We start from the raw sequence: 18,930 nt of genomic DNA on the forward strand, positions 1-18,930 counted from the left end.
TAAGTGTGTTAATATACTTACCAATCTCCATCTTCTCCATTGGGTGAGTCCACGGAAATCGGACTACTCAGCTGACATCTGAGTGCCGACCAATGTTTTCCACGCATCCATAGAATTGAATGGGTGAGTGGCATCCGATTTCAGAGTGAAATCGCAGCATATTGCGATTTCTTTCACAGACAAAATCTTTCAGTGAAAAAAATCAGTCATTAGCACTGCCCCTTAGTATAACATTGGTCCGAGTGCTATCCAATAAAAAATTGGATAGCCCTTGTCCGATTTATACGCCAGTGTGACCTTGGCCTAAAGGCGACTTCCGGCTCACACATAAACCTCAGTGTGATCCGACAAGTCACATGAGATAGAAGAGGACCGAAGCAATGCTGGAAACCAAGGAACACGCCGTTCGGTAAGTACAGTTAAAACCAGAAGTTTACATACAGTATATAAAAAGACACATATGCAAGTTTTTCTCAATATCTGACATGAAATCAGAATAAACCTTTCCTGTTTTAGGTCAAGTAAGATTACCATAATTTGTAATATTTGCCAAATGCCAGAATAATGAGAGAGAATGTTTTAAGGCATTTTTATTACTTACTGCAAAGTCAAAAGTTTACATACTCAAGATTACTATGCCTTTAAACAATTCTGGACTGCTCATATGATGATGTCATGTGTTTGGAAGCTTCTGATTTTTTTTGGCAACATCAGAGTTAATTACAGACACACCTGTGGATATATTTTAATGCACACCTGAAACACACTGCTTCTTTGTGTAGCATCATTGGAAAGTCTAAATAAATCAGCCAAGATATCAGGAAGAGAATTGTGGACTTGCACAAGTCTGGCTCATTCTTGGGTACAATTTCAAGATACCTGAAGGTGCCTGGTTCATCTGTACAAACAATTATATGCAAATACAAACGACATGGGAATGTCCAGCCATCAGATCGCTCAGGAAGGAGACGGGTTCTTTTTCCCAGAGATGAACGTGCATTGGTCCGACATGTGCATATCAACCCAAGGACAAAAGAAAAAGACCTTGTGAAGATGATGGCGGAAGCTGGTAAGATTGTGTCAATATCCACAGTGAAAAGAGTACTGTATCATCATGGCCTGAAAGGACACTCTGCCAAGAAGAAGCCATCACTCCAAAAGAAACATAAAAAAGCCAGATTAATGTTTGCAAATGCACACAGGAACAAAGAACTTCATTTTTGGAGACATGTCCTGTAGTCTGATTGGTCTGATGAAACTAAAATTGAACTTTTTGGGCATAATTACCATCATTACATTTGGAGGAAAAAGGGAAAAGCTTGGAAGCCTAAAAACACCATTCCAACTGTGAAACACGGTGGTTGGGGGGGAAGCATCATGTTGTGGGGTTGTTTTGTTGCATGTGGGACTGGTGCACTTCACAAAATAGATGGCATCATGAGAAAAGAAGATTATGTGGCAATACTGAAGCAACATCTCAAGACATCAGGACAGGAAGTTAAAGCTTGGGCGGAAATGGGTCTTCCAAATGGCCAATGACCCAAAGCATGCTGCCAAAATGGTAACAAAGTGGCTTAAGGATAACAAAGTCAATGTTTTGGAGTGACCATCACAAAGCCCTGATTTCAATCCTATTGAAAATTTATAGGCAAAGCTGAAAAGGCAGGTGCGAGCAAGGGGACCTACAAACCTGGACCAGTTACACCCGTTTTATCAGGAGGAATGGGCCCAAATTCCGACCAACTATTGTGAGAAGCTTGTGGAAGGAAATCACAAACGTTTGACCCAAGTCATTCAGTTTAAGGGCAATGGTCCAAATGCTAATAAAATGTATGTAAACTTTTGACATTGCAGTAAATAATAAAAAATACCTTAAAACATTCTCTTTCTCTCATTATTCTGGCATTTTGCAAATATTAAAAATGATGGTAATCCTAATTGACCTAAAATGGAAAAGGTTTATTCTGATTTCCTGTCTGATATTGAGAAAAACATGCATATGTGTCTTTTTATATAGTGTATAGTGATGAGCGAGCGGTGCTCGACTTGCTCGGCGAGTATTTCTGTGTTCCTCTGGCGGGAGGTCGAGTCCCCGCCCTGCATGTTTGGCGCTCTTTAATGATATAATGAACATGCAGGGATTGCCTGCCACGCTCTGTAATGCTGTAGCCATGTTGGTTGTGGCATTACAGTGATTGGCTGGCCGCATAGTGTCAGAGGTGCATCTAGGGGGGAGCATCCGGGGCATATTCCGTAGGCGCAGGGGGGGGTGTAGTCGGGCCGCCTAATGCAGCAGTCCGATGTGTCTCCCCCGGCGGCTGTGTTCTGCCGCCCCCCAGAGTCGGCAGTTCTCCCAGGGGGGTGATTTACTATGGAGAGTGATTTACTATGGGGGGGTGATTTATGGTATGGCTGGGGGGTGATTTTCTATAGGGGGTGATTTATAGTATGGCTGGGGGGTGATTTATTGTATGGTTTATTGTATGGTGGGGGGCAATTTACTATGGGAGGTGATTTATGCTATGGCTGGGGGTGATTTACTATGGGAGTGATTTATGGTATGGCTAGGGGGTAATTTATTGTATGGCTGGGGGTGATTCATGGTATGGCTGAGGGGTGATTTACTATGAGGGGTGATTTACTATGGGGGCGTGATTTACTATGGGGGGAAATTTATGGTATGACTAGGTGGTGACTTATTGTACGGCTGGGGAAGATTCATTATATTGCTGGGGGGAGATTTAGTGTGGGGCGAGATTTATTATATAGCTGGAGGGAGATTTATTGTATGGCTGGGGGAAGATTTATTGTATGGCTGGGGGAAGATTTATTGTATGGCTGGGGGAAGATTTATTGTATAGCTGGGGGGAGATTTACTATATTGCTTGGTTACCCAACAGTAGTAAGGCACAGAGAGGAATCATGGAGGACGCTGGTACGGTCGCCAAGGTAGTCCTTAATATCTTCCAAAACTTTTCCCTTCTTGTCAGAGTACCCCGTGTATCAGGGCCTGAGCGCTGGGAAGGTCTGAGAAAACTGTCCCAGACCTTTGACAGTGTTCCCCTGCCTCTGCCGCATCTGGTTTGTGTCTCCCTCGCTTGTACTCCTTGGTTGTCCAATGAACTGTCTGTGACCTCTGCCACCAGCATTGTCAGATGGGTATTTTTGTTTTGTTATAGTTCTTCAACAAGAGCCTGAACTTAATATCTCCAAAAACGAACTCCTTCGGTTTCCTCCCTCTACTAACCTACCTATATCTGACTGTTACTAACCTAAAGTGGTGGCCAAAAGTATTGACACCCCTGCAATTCTGTCAGATAATACTCAGTTTATTCCTGAAAATGATTGCAATCACAAATTCTTTGATCTTATTATCTTCATTTAATTTGGTTGCAAGGAAAAAACGCAAAAGAGAATGAAGCAAAAATCAAATCATTGATCATTTCACACAAAACTCCAAAAATGGGCCAGACAAAAGTATTGGCACCCTCAGCCTAATACTTGGTTGCACAACCTTTAGCCAAAATAACTGCGAACAACCGCTTCCGGTATCCATCAATGAGTTTCTTACAATGCTCTGCTGGAATTGTAGACCATTCTTCTTTGGCAAACTGCTCCAGGTCCCTGATATTTGAAGGGTGCCTTCTCCAAACTGCCATTTTGAGATCTCTCCACAGGTGTTCTATGGGATTCAGGTCTGGACTCATTACTGGCCACCTTAGAAGTCCCCAGTGCTTTCTCTCAAACCATTTTATAGTGCTTTTGGAAGTGTGTCTTGGGTCATTGTCCTGCTGGAAGACCCATGACCTCTGAGGGAGACCCAGTTTTCTCACACTGGGCCCTACATTATGCTGCAAAATTTGTTGGTAGTCTTCAGACTTCATAATGCCATGCACACGGTCAAGCAGTCCAGTGCCAGAGGCAGCAAAGCAACCCCAAAACATCAGGGAACCTCCGCCATGTTTGACTGTAGGGACCGTGTTCTTTTCTTTGAATGCCTCTTTTTTTCCCTGTACACTCTATGTTGATGTTTTTCCCAAAAAGCTCTACTTTTGTCTCATCTGACCAGAGAACATTCTTCCAAAATGTTTTAGGCTTTCTCAGGTAAGTTTTGGCAAACTCCAGCCTGGCTTTTTTATGTCTCGGGGTAAGAAGTGGGGTCTTCCTGGGTATCCTACCATACAGTCCCTTTTCATTCAGATGCCGACGGATAGTACGGGTTGACACTGTTGTACCCTCGGACTGCAGGGCAGCTTGAACTTGTTTGGATGTTAGTCGAGGTTCTTTATCCACCATCCGCACAATCTTGCGTTGAAATCTCTTGTCAATTTTTCTTTTCCATCCACATCTAGGGAGGTTAGCCACAGTGCCATGGGCTTTAAACTTCTTGATGACACTGCGCACGGAAGACACAGGAACATTCAGGTCTTTGGAGATGGACTTGTAGCCTTGAGATTGCTCATGCTTCCTCACAATTTGGTTTCTCAAGTCCTCAGACAGTTCTTTGGTCTTCTTTCTTTTCTCCATGCTCAATGTGGTACACACAAGGACACAGGACAGAGGTTGAGTCAACTTTAATCCATGTTAACTGGCTGCAAGTGTGATTTAGTTATTGCCAACACCTGTTAGGTGCCACAGGTAAGTTACAGGTGCTGTTAATTACACGAATTAGAGAAGCATCACATGATTTTTCAAACAGTGCCAATACTTTTGTCCACCCCCTTTTTTAGGTTTGGTGTGGAATTATATCCAATTTGGCTTTAGGACAATTCTTTTTGTGTTTTTTCATTGAAGACAAATTAAATGAAGATAATAATACCAAAGAATTTGTGATTGCAATCATTTTCAGGAAGAAACTGAGTATTATCTGACAGAATTGCAGGGGTGCCAATACTTTTGGCCACCACTGTACCTATATCTGACTGTTACTAACCTACCTTTCCTTTACTTGACTTTTACTACCCTACCTTTACCTGACTTTGCAATTTTGTTTAGGTGGTGCCACCATAACTCACACTCGGCACGCCTGCTGTCTTGGAGCCATATTTGATATACAACTTTCCTTTATTCAACGTGGAAAATCACTCACTCGCTCAGGTCACCTGCACCTTAAAAACATCTCCAGAATTCAACCGTTTCTCACCTAAAAGCTAACATTTCAAGTGCAAGCATTCCAGAAATGTGGCAGTTTAGTATTGTGGTCTGTGGGTGGGTGGATGGCTGGCTGCATACTTGTGCTTGCATTTGCATTCCAAGTAACAGAAAGCTTAGGAGATGAATGGCCTCATCATGAATAATTTGCTCATTGTCTAGGATACTGACCACTGCTGCTGTCTACGTTGTGAACATTGTTGTCTTCAAGCTTGAATGAACCAGGGCCCGCAATCCTAGTCGGGAGGACGTATTCAATCCCAGGGTCCCACTGGGTCCCGGCTTCCACAATATTAACTCTTTTACCCCCGAGGGTGGTTTGCACGTTAATGACCGGGCCAATTTTTACAATTCTGACCACTGTCACTTTATGAGATAATTACTCTGGAACGCTTCAACGGATCCCGCTGATTTGGAGAATGATTTTTCGTGACATATTGTACTTCATGATAGTGGTAAAATTTCTTCGATATCACTTGCGTTTATTTGTGAAAAAATCCGAAATTTGGCAAAAATGTTGAAAATTTTGCAATTTTCAAAATTGTAATTTTTATGCCCTTAAATCAGAGAGATATGTTACACAAAATAGTTAATAAATATGATTTCCCACATGTCTACTTTACATCAGCACAATTTTGGAACCAAATTTTTTTTTAGTAGGGAGCTATAAGGGTTAAAAGTTGACCAGCGATTTCTCATTTTTACAACAAAATTTACAAAACCATTTTTTAGAGACCACATCAAATTTGATGTGACTTTGAGGGGCCTTTATGACAGAAAATACCCAAAAGTGACACCATTCTAAAAACTTCACCCCTCAAGGTGCTCAAAACCACATTCAAGAAGTTTATTAACCCTTCAGGTGCTTCACAGGAATTTTCGCAATGTGGAAGAAAAAAATGAACATTTAACTTTTTTCACAAAAATGTTACTTTAGACCCAAATTTTTTTATTTTCGCAGGCGTAACAGGAAAAAATGGACCCCAAAATTTGTTGTGCAAGATACCCCATATGTGAGGAAAAAACACTGTTTGGGTGCACGGCAGGGTTCAGAAGGGAAGGAGTGCCATTTGACTTTTTGAATGTAAAATTTGCTTGAATAATTAGCGGACGCCATGTTGCGTTTGGGGAGCCCCTGATGTGCCTAAATAGTGGAAACCCCCCCAGTGACTCCATTTTGGAAACTACACCCCTCCAGGATTTTATCAAGGGGTATAGTGAACATTTTGAACCCAGAGGTATGACACAGAATTTGATAACATTAGGTCATCACATTGAATAAGTTGTCATTAGTCTTGAGCGCAAGTGCTCGCTACTTGAGTTTGCATCGGGTACTCGGGTATGCACTATGTATCAAGGGTGCTCGAGTCACATGCTTGAGTCCCTGCCCAACATGTTTCACGGTTGTTAGACACCCCCAAAAAAACATGCGGGGATCGCTCGTGCATGGTAGGCGATCCCAGCAACGTTTTTTTGGCCGCAAAGCATATGGGGCAGAGACTCGAGCATGTCACTCGAACACCCGTGATAGTGCATCCCCGAGTACCCGATGCAAACTCAAGTAGCGAGCACTTGCGCTCAACACTGGTCGCCATATTGTCATTTTTTTTCTTTACTTTTGAAAAAATCCCATCCCTAACCCAAACCCTATCCCTAACCCTAGCACAACCCTAACCCCAACCCTAATACAACCCTAACCCTAGCACAACCCTTACCCTACAGTTTATTTTTTTACACCGTTCCTCATGTGGTATAAGTGATTAGAAAATTTTATTCTTCGGGTCGGTGCGATTACAGCAATACCAGATTCTTAACGGGTTTTTATAATTGACAGCTGTCACACACTAAAAGACGCTTTTTTTTTGCAAAGACTAGTATTTGCATCGCCATATTTTGAGAGCTATAATTTTTCCATATTTCAGCCTACAGAGTCATGTGACAGCTTGTTTTTTGCAGGACAAGTTGACGTTTTTATTGGTACCATTTTCAGGCGCGTGACATTTTTTGATCGCTTTCCATTCTGATTTTTGGAAAGCAGAATAAACAAAAAACAACAATTCAGGAATTGTTTTTTTTTGTTTTTTTTATGCCGTTCTGCGTGTGGTAAAATTGATAAGGCAGCTTTATTCTTCGGGTCAGTACATTTACAGCGGTACCGCATTTATATTTTTTTTAATATTTTGGCGCTTTTACACAATAAAAACTATTTTATAGAAAAAAGAATTGTTTTTGTATCGCTTTATTCTGATAGCTATATCTTTTTTATTTTTCAGCCGTTGGAGCAGTATGGTGGCTTGTTTTTTGCGGGACAAGATGACGTTTTCAGCAGTACTATTTTTATTTACATTTGTCTTTTTGATCGCGTGTTATTTCATTTTTTGTTTGGCGGTATGATGATAAAACATCGTTTTATGTTTTGTTTTTTATTTATTTTTTTACCGTGTTCACTAAAGGGGTTAACTAGCGGGACAGTTTTATAGGTCAGGTCGTTACAGACGTGGCAATACCAAATATGTGTACTTATATTGTACCCATAAATACACCAATACATTTTTTTTTTTTTTATATTTTTACAATTGTTTTTTTAATTTTTTTTTCACTTTCTGACATTTTTATTACTTTTACACTTTGTCCCACTATGGGACTTTCACTTTTTGCAGCCTAATCAGCTGAATAGCACAGGAATGCAGAACCATCCCTGTGCTATGCAGCCTGTCAGCGCTGCACAGGGAGAAGTTACTTTGGTCGCGCACTGCGCATGACCAAAGCAACTTCCTGCCTCCTGGTGACCCAGATGTTGTCATGATGACATAGGGTCACCATGGCAACATCCGGGACCGGACTCAGATGCCGCGGGACGCCAGCAGAGAAGGTAAGTATAGCGCTTACCTCCTTTTGCCACCGGAATGCTGCGATCGATTTCGATTGCAGCATTTCGGGGGTTAATGTGCAGGGAGCGGTGCGGGACCGCTCCCTGCACGTAGCACCGGGTGTCAGCTGTGAGAATCAGCTGACACCCGGTGGCGATCTCACCCGCACAGCTTGTGTGCGGGCGAAATTGCCAAGGCGTAATAATACGTATCTGACCCATAAGGCCCAGGGCACATATACGTATTAGTACGCCCTGGGCCAGAAAGGGGTTAACCCAGTGAAATACGTCCGTGAAATGTAGTGTCCCTGGCCACATTCACTTGTCCACGTGTTTGTGGTTAGGCGGTCCTTCCCACTAATTGCACTGGGGAGGGCACGGGTAATGTTCTGGGACCTGTGCTTGTGAAAGGCGGGGACAACACCAGGAGAAACAGTGGCGGCTGGCAACAGAGTATGGAGACCAAGTCGCCACCAAGAGGTTGTGGAAAGCTTCCGCCTCCACGAGCCTAAAAGACAACATTTTAAGTGCAAGCAGTAGTCCAGAAATGTGGCAGTTTAGTATTGCGGCCTGTGGGTGGGTGGCTTGCTGCATACTTCCGCTTCCATTCCAAGGACTATGGTAGGGACAAGGACGTGGACGGTGATGGTTGCAAGTCTGCAATGAAAGGTGCAGGGTGAGAGGCATCATCGCATGCACCATGGACAGGGTATTGGCGTGCACGCACAACAGCGGAAGAGGAAGTGGTGTCACCCGCAGACACTGTTTCTGGACCTTGGCATTCGGCCCAGCTAGTCGGGTACTTTGCTGTCATGTGCCTCAGCATGCTGGTGGTGGTTAGGCTGGTAGTTTTGGTTCTCTTGCTGATGCTGGCCTGGCAGATGTTGCAAATGGCCTTTTTGGGGTTATCTAAACAATCTTCAAAAAAGAACCAGACTCAGGAAGACCTAACAGTTGTACTGGCAACTTCCTTCGTGTTGGTGTTCCGGAGAGCAGTTGCCCGCCTTGTGTCTGTGGCCACCACACTGCTTGTTCCTGCCTGTTGTGGTGCTACGCCTCCCTCCCCCTGTGTGCTGCTGTCCTCGCTCTGCATGTCCTCTTGCCAGGTTGGGTCAGTGACTTCATCGTCCACTGATTCGTCTTCCACTTAAGCACCCTGGTCCTCCTCCTGACTTTCTGTCCATTGTGTGTCATCATTATCCCCCTCTTGCGACAGTAATTACACTTTCCCACTGTCACCTTTAGGTCACCATGGCTGCTCAAATCGCTACATGCGATCTTCTGTTGCCCTGCTTGAAGCTGGCCGGCCAAGAGGCCCGACTCTATCAATGGAAAAGTGAACAGCTCTTGGGGTAACCCTGAACTCTAATCTCTTCTTCAAACCACATATCCAAGCTCTTTCCACTTCCGAGTGGACCAAGCGAGAGGCCAGAATCTATAAATGGAAAGAAGAACAAAATAGCTCTTCGGAGTGTCCAAGTGTGGGATCAGTTATCTCAGGGCACTCGGAATGGTGGGAGGAAGGAAGATCAGGATGAGGAAGATGCCGACTCCAAGTAAAAAAAATCTCCCGTATTCGCACATTTCTACCATGAATCTACAAAAACAGTAGTGCGCGCCCTCATCATCTCCTGTCTCAATGACTGCAACCTCCTGCTCTGTGGCCTCCCTTCTAACATTCTCGCATTCCTCCAATCTATCCTATACTCTGTTGCCCAACTAATCCACCTGTCCCCTCGCTATTCCCTGGCCTCTCCTCTGTCAATACCTTCACTGGCTCCCCATTGCCCAGAGACTCCATTTCAAAACCCTAACCTTGGCATGCAAAGCCATCCACAACCTGTCTCCTCCATACATCTGTGACCTAGTCTCCCGGTACTTAACTGCACGCAACCTCCGATCCTCACAAGATCTCCTTCTCTACACCCCTGTTATCTCCTCTTCCAACAATCGCATAAAAGATTTCTCCCGTACATCCCCCCTTCTCTAGAACTCTCTAGCCCACCATTTCTGACTTTCGCCTACTGTTGAAACCTTCAAAAAGCACCTGAAGACCCACTTCTTGCGGCATGTGTACAACCTGCAGTAACCCTTGCTCCACCATACCGCTGCACAACCAGCTCTATCCTCACCTATTGTATCCTCACCCATCCCTTGTAGACTGTGAGCCCTCACAGGCAGGGTCCTCTCCTTCCCTGTACCAGTCACTGTCACATTTTTGTGCAAGATTATAGTAATTGTTTTTGCGATGTATACCCCTTTTTCACATGTAAAGCACCATGGAATAAATGGCGATAAAGTGATAATAATAATGTGATCCAGACTCACGGCCACGGAGACTGGACGATGTGGAAGACAGGGTGGTGGCAAAGTGACTGAAAGCATTATCTGCTATCCAACCAACAACCTTTTTACACTGCTCTGGCTTCAATAGCGGTGTTCCGCGGTCCCCTAGAAATTGGGACAGGAAGGTAGTTCGACATGATGTGGGCGTATGTTGTGCTCCCTCAGCAGGCACAGTTTCATCTTGCCCACGGCTTCGGCCTCTGCGTGCACCATAACATCCACTTCCTTGTAACTTGCAACACACCTTGCCCATATTAAATGGAGTTTAATATTTATCACGTTGCCAAAAATGTGTGTATTATTACCGCAGTAATATAGGATCATGCCTGATGACCACAGTTTTAGGCAGTGATCTGAGAGTCAGACATGCTTCCAGGGGTCTTCCCCATGCTGTTCCCATGTCTTTTCAGCACTGTATGGATGTGTCTGATTATGTTTTGCACACCACATGGGAAGATAAGGCAGTAAAATGTTAAAATGACATTTACTGGTAAATGTATTTTTCACGGTTGAAAGCAATGCAAAAGCGCATCAAAAACGTTACGTGTGAACATGGCCCAAGGTATGCAGGTGTGTTTTTGTTTATTTATTTTGCATTATATACAAGTCATTACCCTAGAAAGGATGTTCCTTAACATTTTTCCCAGGAAAATTAATTTTGGTTTAGTTTTTGCATGTTTTATTGTGAGTCCGTAAAAGTGGCGTAATACTCTGACAACGTTGTTGACAGCAGTGACCTGGGAGTCAGAGATGCTTCCAGGGGTCTGCCCCATGCTGTTCCCATATCATTTGAGAACTGTTCCCATCGTTTTGGACAACTTTTAGACCCTCTGCAGACCTCCGGGGAAGGCCGCCGGAAAAATCCTCAAGTTTCCCATAGACTTACATTGGGTTCGCTGCTCAGATCGAGCACTTGAGTATTCCAATTTGCTCGACTCAAGCAACGAGCACCCGAGCATTTTAGTGCTCGCTCATCACTATGTAAACATCTGGTTTCAACTGTATATTATCACACTTAAACTTCATGACTTACACAAACAGGTTTAGGGAATAAACATTTTGTGGAAATTCTTCTTTTAATGACATTTTTGCACTCTATAACCTATTTCTGTATTGATCCGCTTTGTGTATAATACATGTATGATATACTTTAATATTATATGTAGACTATTACCCTCCTTACATATTTGTCTTTTTATGCCATTTCCACCCTTCTATGTTTATGTGCATTTTATTGATTCAATTTACTATAGATTTATTAAATGTATGTACACTTGTGGTATGTATTGTAGATGCCTGGCTCTAGTTCGTACATTCAATGAGTACATCCAAGATACAAGAATGATTGTCGGCATTGCGCTATACACCTGGTAAGTTAACTGGAGCAATACAACTCTATAGGATGTTCAGGTGGTGCTTGAAGAAAGGAATTGGCTTCTTAGAGGAAAAAATGCGTCTTATAGTCCGCAAAATATGGTAATTTAAAGCGCAGTCTTTGATGCAGAGGAATAGCTCTTTCTGAAAATTCCTTCATTCTCACCTTTTTCAGTATAAGCGCAGCTTTGGTTCATGTTGTCCTATAATACAGACTTCAGATGTTTTGCCCCTAAACCAACGGCAAACAAAGATTGTTCTATAAAGATGTTCCTGAACCTAACTCCACAAGAGGCTGAAATTGGGACTGATGACCTTAACCCCTTAAGGACCAAGGAATTTTTTGGGCACTTTTGCTTTTTCCTTTCCTTGTTCCAAGAGTCATAACATTTTTATTTTTTTCATTGACAAACATATGAGGACTTGCTTTTTGCGGAATGAGATGTACTTTTGATTGACACCATTTATTCTACCATATAATGAACTGAAAAATTTGACAAAAATTCCAAGTGTAGTGAAATTGCTCAAAAATAACCTCAGTAATTCCACCATTATTTTTTTGGGGGAGTTTTGTTTTTACCATTCTTTGGGTGGTAAAAATGACTTAGCATTTTGAAGCTCCAGCTCATTATGAATATGGCAATATCAAAACTTGCCCAGTTGTAAATAGGGCAGCACGGCTAGATAGGGCTTTCAATAAAACACTTTTCTTATACTCACAAGATTTGTATGTAAAACATGCATGTAATAAATATTTACAACACTTGGCAAGCCCGTCTTCTATCAGAGCTTGGGTTTCACCTGTCAGCTTCTTCTAGGGCAAATTCATTGTGCCAGACCTTGAGAAAGTGCTTGTGCAATAAGAAATCTGCCATGCTTGTCTCTTGGGGCTCGCTCACACTGGCGTATAAATCGGACGAGTGCAATGCGAGAAAACATCACATTGCACTCTGACCAATGTTAGTAAATGAGTCAGTGCTCATCTGCAAGCACTGAGGCTGAGAAAAAAATCGCAGCAAGCTGTGATTGTCTGCGACAATTGGTTTGTACTCGCCAATGCAAGTCAACAGGTGTGAGACAAAAATCGCACACAGACCATGCGTGTGCTGTCCAAGAAATTGCTACACACCTGCAGAGCGTGATTTGTGTGCTATGTCAGCTGCAAGGAGCTAATCATTTGTATTCTCTTTCCCTGTGCTGAAGCGATAGCAGAGGAGATGAGCAATGTCAGATGGGAGGAGAGAGTGATTTGTGTGCCTTTTCCTGCACAGGGAATGTGATCACATAATGGAGGTTTATCTTCAGATAGCACTGTGCCCTAACTTGCATATTGCAAAAAAAAGTTGTTTTTTGGGGCAACAGAGAAACAGATTAAAAAAGAAAAGATTTTTATTGTTTCTCCATCTCCTACAAAGGTTATGTGGTTAGTTTGAAGTATAAATTTAGGGTAACAGATTCCTTTTAATTATTGATCAGATTTTGCAAAGTTATGAAACTTTGTAATATACTCCATTACCTTATTTTGCTTCCTTCTCTCCCAAACGCCAGGTTAAAAGTGGTACTTTACATGCCTATGCTTCCTTGAGTTATAGATATTGCTACGGCTGAAGTTCAAAGCAGAATGAACAAGGAAGATAAGAGCATTTATAACAGATAATATTTCAAAATTTCTTGTATTTTACAAATAATCTACTATTGTAACCATTAATGAACATTAAAGATCAAAAGTGGAGAACCCCATTAGATTATCCCTCTCTAACAGGCCATAAACCTTAGGTTTTATTATCTATTAAAATTACAACAGGGTAAGAGTAAAAATATGTCCTTAGTCTGTCCATAGCATACACGTCAAACTCTGGCACATGGGCCAAATCTGGCCCGCAGGGTAATTATATTTGGCCCGCGAGTCCAGAACTGCCACCCCTATGTGGGGTCCATTATTCCGTATGGAGGACTATGTGGGGCCAAGTATTCTGTATGAAGCGCTATGTGGGGCCCATTATACTGTATGGAGGACTATGTGGGGCTCATTATTCTATATGGAGGACTATGTGGGGCCCATTATTCTGTATGGAGGACTATGTGGGGCCCATTACTCCGTATGGAGGACTATGTGGGGCCCATTATTCCGTATGGAGGACTATGTGGGGCCCATTATTCCGTATGGAGGACTATGTGGGGCCCATTATTCCGTATGGAGGACTATGTGGGGCCCATTATTCCGTATGGAGGACTATGTGGGGCCCATTATTCCGTATGGAGGACTATGTGGGGCCCATTATTCCGTATGGAGGACTATGTGGGGCCCATTATACTGTATGGAGGACCATGTTGGGCTCATTATTCTGTATGGAGGACCATGTCGGGCCCATTATTCTGTATCGAGTGCTATGTTGGGCCCATTATTCTGTATCTAGTGCTATGTGGGGCCCATTATTCTGTATGGAGGACTATGTGGGGCCCATTATTCTGTATGGAGGACTATGTGGGGCCCATTATTCTGTATCGAGTGCTATGTTGGGCCCATTATTCTGTATCTAGTGCTATGTGGGGCCCATTATTCTGTATGGAGGACTATGTGGGGCCCATTATTCTGTATGGAGGACTATGTGGGGCCCATTATTCTGTATCGAGTGCTATGTTGGGCCCATTATTCTGTATCTAGTGCTATGTGGGGCCCATTATTCTGTATGGAGGACTATGTGGGGCCCATTATTCTGTATGGAGGACTATGTGGGGCCCATTATACTTTATGGAGGACTATGTGGGGCCCATTATTCTGTATGGAGAACTATGTGGGGCCCATTATTCTGTATGGAGGACTATGTGGGGCCCATTATTCTGTATGGAGGACTATGTGGGGCCCATTATTCTGTATGGAGGACTATGTGGGGCTCATTCTGTATGGAGGACTATATGGGGCCCATTATACTGTATGCAGGACTATGTGGGGCTCATTCTGTATGGAGGACTATGTGGGGCCCATTATTCTGTATGGAGGACTATGTGGGGCCCATTATCGGGCTCCCTACTTTATGGAGGACTATGTGGGGCTCATTATTCTGTATGGAGGACTATGTGGGGCCCATTATTCTGTATCGAGTGCTATGTGGGGCCCATTATTCTGTATCGAGTGCTATGTCGGGCCCATTATTCCATATCGTGGACTATGTGGGGCCCATTATTCCGTATGGAGGACTATGTGGGGCCCATTATTCCCTATGAAGGACTATGTGGGGCCCATTATTCTGTGTGGAGGATGATGTGGGGCCAATTATTCTGTATGAAGCGCTATGTGGGGCCCATTATTCTGTATGGAGCGCTATGTGGGGCCCATTATTCTGTATGGAGGACTATGTGGGGCCCATTATTCTGTATGGAGCGCTATGTGGGGCCCATTATTCTGTATGGAGCGCTATTTGGGGCCCATTATACTGCATGAAGGACTATGTCGTGGCCATTATTCTGCATGGAGGACTATGTCGGGCCCATTATTCTGTATGGAGGACTGTGTGTGGGGCCCATTATTCTGTATGGAGGACTGTGTGTGGGGCCCATTATTCCGTATGGAGGACTATGTGGGGCCAAGTATTCTGTATGAAGCGCTATGTGGGGCCCATTATACTGTATGGAGGACTATGTGGGGCCCATTATACTTTATGGAGGACTATGTGGGGCTCATTATTCTATATGGAGGACTATGTGGGGCCCATTATTCTGTATGGAGGACTATGTGGGGCCCATTATTCTGTATGGAGGACTATGTGGGGCCCATTATTCCGTATGGAGGACTATGTGGGGCCCATTATTCCGTATGGAGGACTATGTGGGGCCCATTATTCCGTATGGAGGACTATGTGGGGCCCATTATTCCGTATGGAGGACTATGTGGGGCCCATTATTCCGTATGGAGGACTATGTGGGGCCCATTATTCCGTATGGAGGACTATGTGGGGCCCATTATTCCGTATGGAGGACTATGTGGGGCCCATTATTCCGTATGGAGGACTATGTGGGGCCCATTATACTGTATGGAGGACCATGTGGGGCCCATTATTCTGTATGGAGGACTATGTGGGGCCCATTATTCTGTATGGAGGACTATGTGGGGCCCATTATTCTGTATGGAGGACTATGTGGGGCCCATTATTCTGTATGGAGGACTATGTGGGGCCCATTATTCTGTATGGAGGACTATGTGGGGCCCATTATTCTGTATGGAGGACTATGTGGGGCTCATTATTCTGTATGGAGGACTATATGGGGCCCATTATACTGTATGCAGGACTATGTGGGGCTCATTCTGTTTGGAGGACTATGTGGGGCCCATTATTCTGTATGGAGGACTATGTGGGGCCCATTATCGGGCTCCCTACTTTATGGAGGACTATGTGGGGCTCATTATTCTGTATGGAGGACTATGTGGGGCCCATTATTCTGTATCGAGTGCTATGTCGGGCCCATTATTCTGTATCGAGTGCTATGTCGGGCCCATTATTCCATATCGTGGACTATGTGGGGCCCATTATTCCGTATGGAGGACTATGTGGGGCCCATTATTCCCTATGAAGGACTATGTGGGGCCCATTATTCTGTGTGGAGGATGATGTGGGGCCAATTATTCTGTATGAAGCGATATGTGGGGCCCATTATTCTGTATGGAGCGCTATGTGGGGCCCATTATTCTGTATGGAGGACTATGTGGGGCCCATTATTCTGTATGGAGCGCTATGTGGGGCCCATTATTCTGTATGGAGCGCTATGTGGGGCCCATTATACTGCATGAAGGACTATGTCGTGGCCATTATTCTGCATGGAGGACTATGTCGGGCCCATTAATCTGCATGGAGGACTATGTCGGGCCCATTATTCTGCATGGAGGACTATGTGGGGCTCATTATTCTGCATGGAGGACTATGTGGGGCCCATTATACTGTATGGAGGACTATGTGGGGCTCATTATTCTGTATGGAGAGCTATGTTGAGCCCATTATTCTGCATCGAGTGCTATGTCGGGCCCATTATTCCGTGTCGAGTGCTATGTCGGGCCCATTATTCCGTATCGTGGACTATGTGGGGCCCATTATTCTGTATGGAGGACTATGTGGGGCCCATTATTCCGTAAGGAGGACTATGTGGGGCCCATTATTCCGTATGAAGGACTATGTGGGGCCCATTATTCTGTGTGGAGGATGATGTGGGGCCAATTATTCTGTATGAAGAGCTATGTGGGGCCCATTATTCTGTATGGAGCGGTATGTGGGGCCCATTATTCTGTATGGAGCGCTATGTGGGGCCCATTATTCTGTATGGAGCGCTATGTGGGGCCCATTATACTGTATGAAGGACTATGTCGGGCACATTATTCTTCATGGAGGATTATGTAGGGCCCATTATTCTGCATGGAGGACTATGTGGGGCTCATTTTTCTGTATGGAGGACTATGTGGGGCCCATTATACTGTATAATGGTTGGTCCGCGACTTTGTCCAAGTTTTTCATTTTGGCTCTCGGTGTGTTTGAGTTTGATATCCCTGGTCTACAGTATATGTCCTATCCTGCTTAATAGGGATAACACCCTGGGTGCCATCATCTGCCTATTCAAGGAGTTACTTCTATACTTACCATATTACAGACAAACTAAGGACATATTTTTATTCTTACCCCATTTTAATAGATAATCAATAAAAGCTTAGTTTTATGACCTGCTAGAGAGGGATAATCTAATAGGGTTCTCCCCTTTTGCTCTTTGTCTCCTACTGTGCACTCTAACTCATTAATGAACATGAAAACCACTTTTAACTTAATCTCGGCCCCTATCAGTTGCTGGGTTCTTTAGAGACAGTTTCTCAGAGAATAGAAAAGTGAACATTTTTATAAGTAGTTTTTCTGTCTAAGATTGTCATTTTTGTTGTTATACAAGTCATGATGCACATTTCTATGGAAACTTTCCTGGATGGTGCAATTGAGCAGACATACCGACTGCGATCAATGAAGGTCCACTGGAGGGGGATCAACTGCATTTAATGATGGTAAATATCAAATTTCCTATGGAAGTATCTCCCATCAACGCCAGAATGCCTTTTACAAAGTATCCTTTAATATAACGTGGTACAGCAACCAATCAGTAAGGAGACTATGTAAACTAGAGGTTCATACTGGCCCAGCCCAGAACCAGAGGGTGAGCCGAGGTTTGGGAAAAATATTAGACCCTATTTTTGAGACAATTACCTGCTTTCTGGGTCTTTTTCTGATGTGATGATTCACAAATAACCTATCAGAGCTTATTTGTGGTATGTACTGTACTATAGGTAATGATAAGGTTGATTAAGTTATTTAAAATAGGTGTGTGGACAGAGGATGGGCCCTCAGAATCATTTCCCCTGATAAGCCCAAAGTCCACCAATATAAAACTGGTTCGCCTGATCATTGACATTGGTGTGGCTGGCAAATGAAAGTTTCTTTGTGTTTGCAGTACTAGAATAAGAGACCAAGGATCATGTTAAATTACTAGGTACAAGGAATAGCTTGGGGTGCCACCCTTTAGACACTGGAGACAGACTGGGACGAGCCACCGGAGACAAACAACTGGTAAACGAAATCAGCATCCATCACGACCAGTGCCAAAACCCACCACCTACCTGATGTAAAGGCTCAATAGCTCTGGACACATAAGCAGTTGCGTTTTGCATGAGATAATCAATCAGAATGCTGATAAGACTTATTAACAAAGCAGTCCAGGGTTTCTGCGTCTTATGGTCCAATATATACAGTACAGACCAAAAGTTTGGACACACCTACTCATTTAAAGATTTTTCTGTATTTTCATGACTTTGAAAATTGTACATTCACACTGAAGGCATCAAAACTATGAATTAACACATGTGAAATTATATACTTAACAAAAAAGTGCGAAACAACTGAAAATATGTCTTATATTCTAGGTTCTTCAAAGTAGCCACCTTTTGCTTTGATGACTGCTTTGCACACTCTTGGCATTCTCTTGATGAGCTTCAAGAGGTAGTCACCGGAAATGGTCTTCCAACAATCTTGAAGGAGTTCCCAGAGATGCTTAGCACTTGTTGGCCCTTTTGCCTTCACTCTGCCGTCCAGCTCACCCCAAACCATCTCGATTGGGTTCAGGTCTGGTCATCTGGCGTAGCACCCCATCACTCTCCTTCTTGGTCAAAT

The 18,930-nt window shown here is 43.6% G+C and overlaps 1 long non-coding RNA gene across 1 annotated transcript in view; it reads left to right on the forward strand.

Annotated features, from left to right (window-relative positions):
* The window catches only part of LOC141164120 (uncharacterized), a 66,145-nt gene that overhangs the window by 44,837 nt on the left and 2,378 nt on the right, over positions 1-18,930 (forward strand). The window contains exon 2 of the long non-coding RNA XR_012250834.1: positions 11,659-11,736. This is a non-coding gene — a long non-coding RNA (uncharacterized lncRNA). The remainder of the gene's footprint in view (positions 1-11,658; positions 11,737-18,930) is intronic.

Source organism: Phyllobates terribilis, unplaced genomic scaffold (assembly GCF_046119375.1).
Source record: "Phyllobates terribilis strain yellow unplaced genomic scaffold, ASM4611937v1 Scaffold_10__3_contigs__length_209671492, whole genome shotgun sequence".
Classification (NCBI taxonomy): domain Eukaryota; kingdom Metazoa; phylum Chordata; class Amphibia; order Anura; family Dendrobatidae; genus Phyllobates; species Phyllobates terribilis.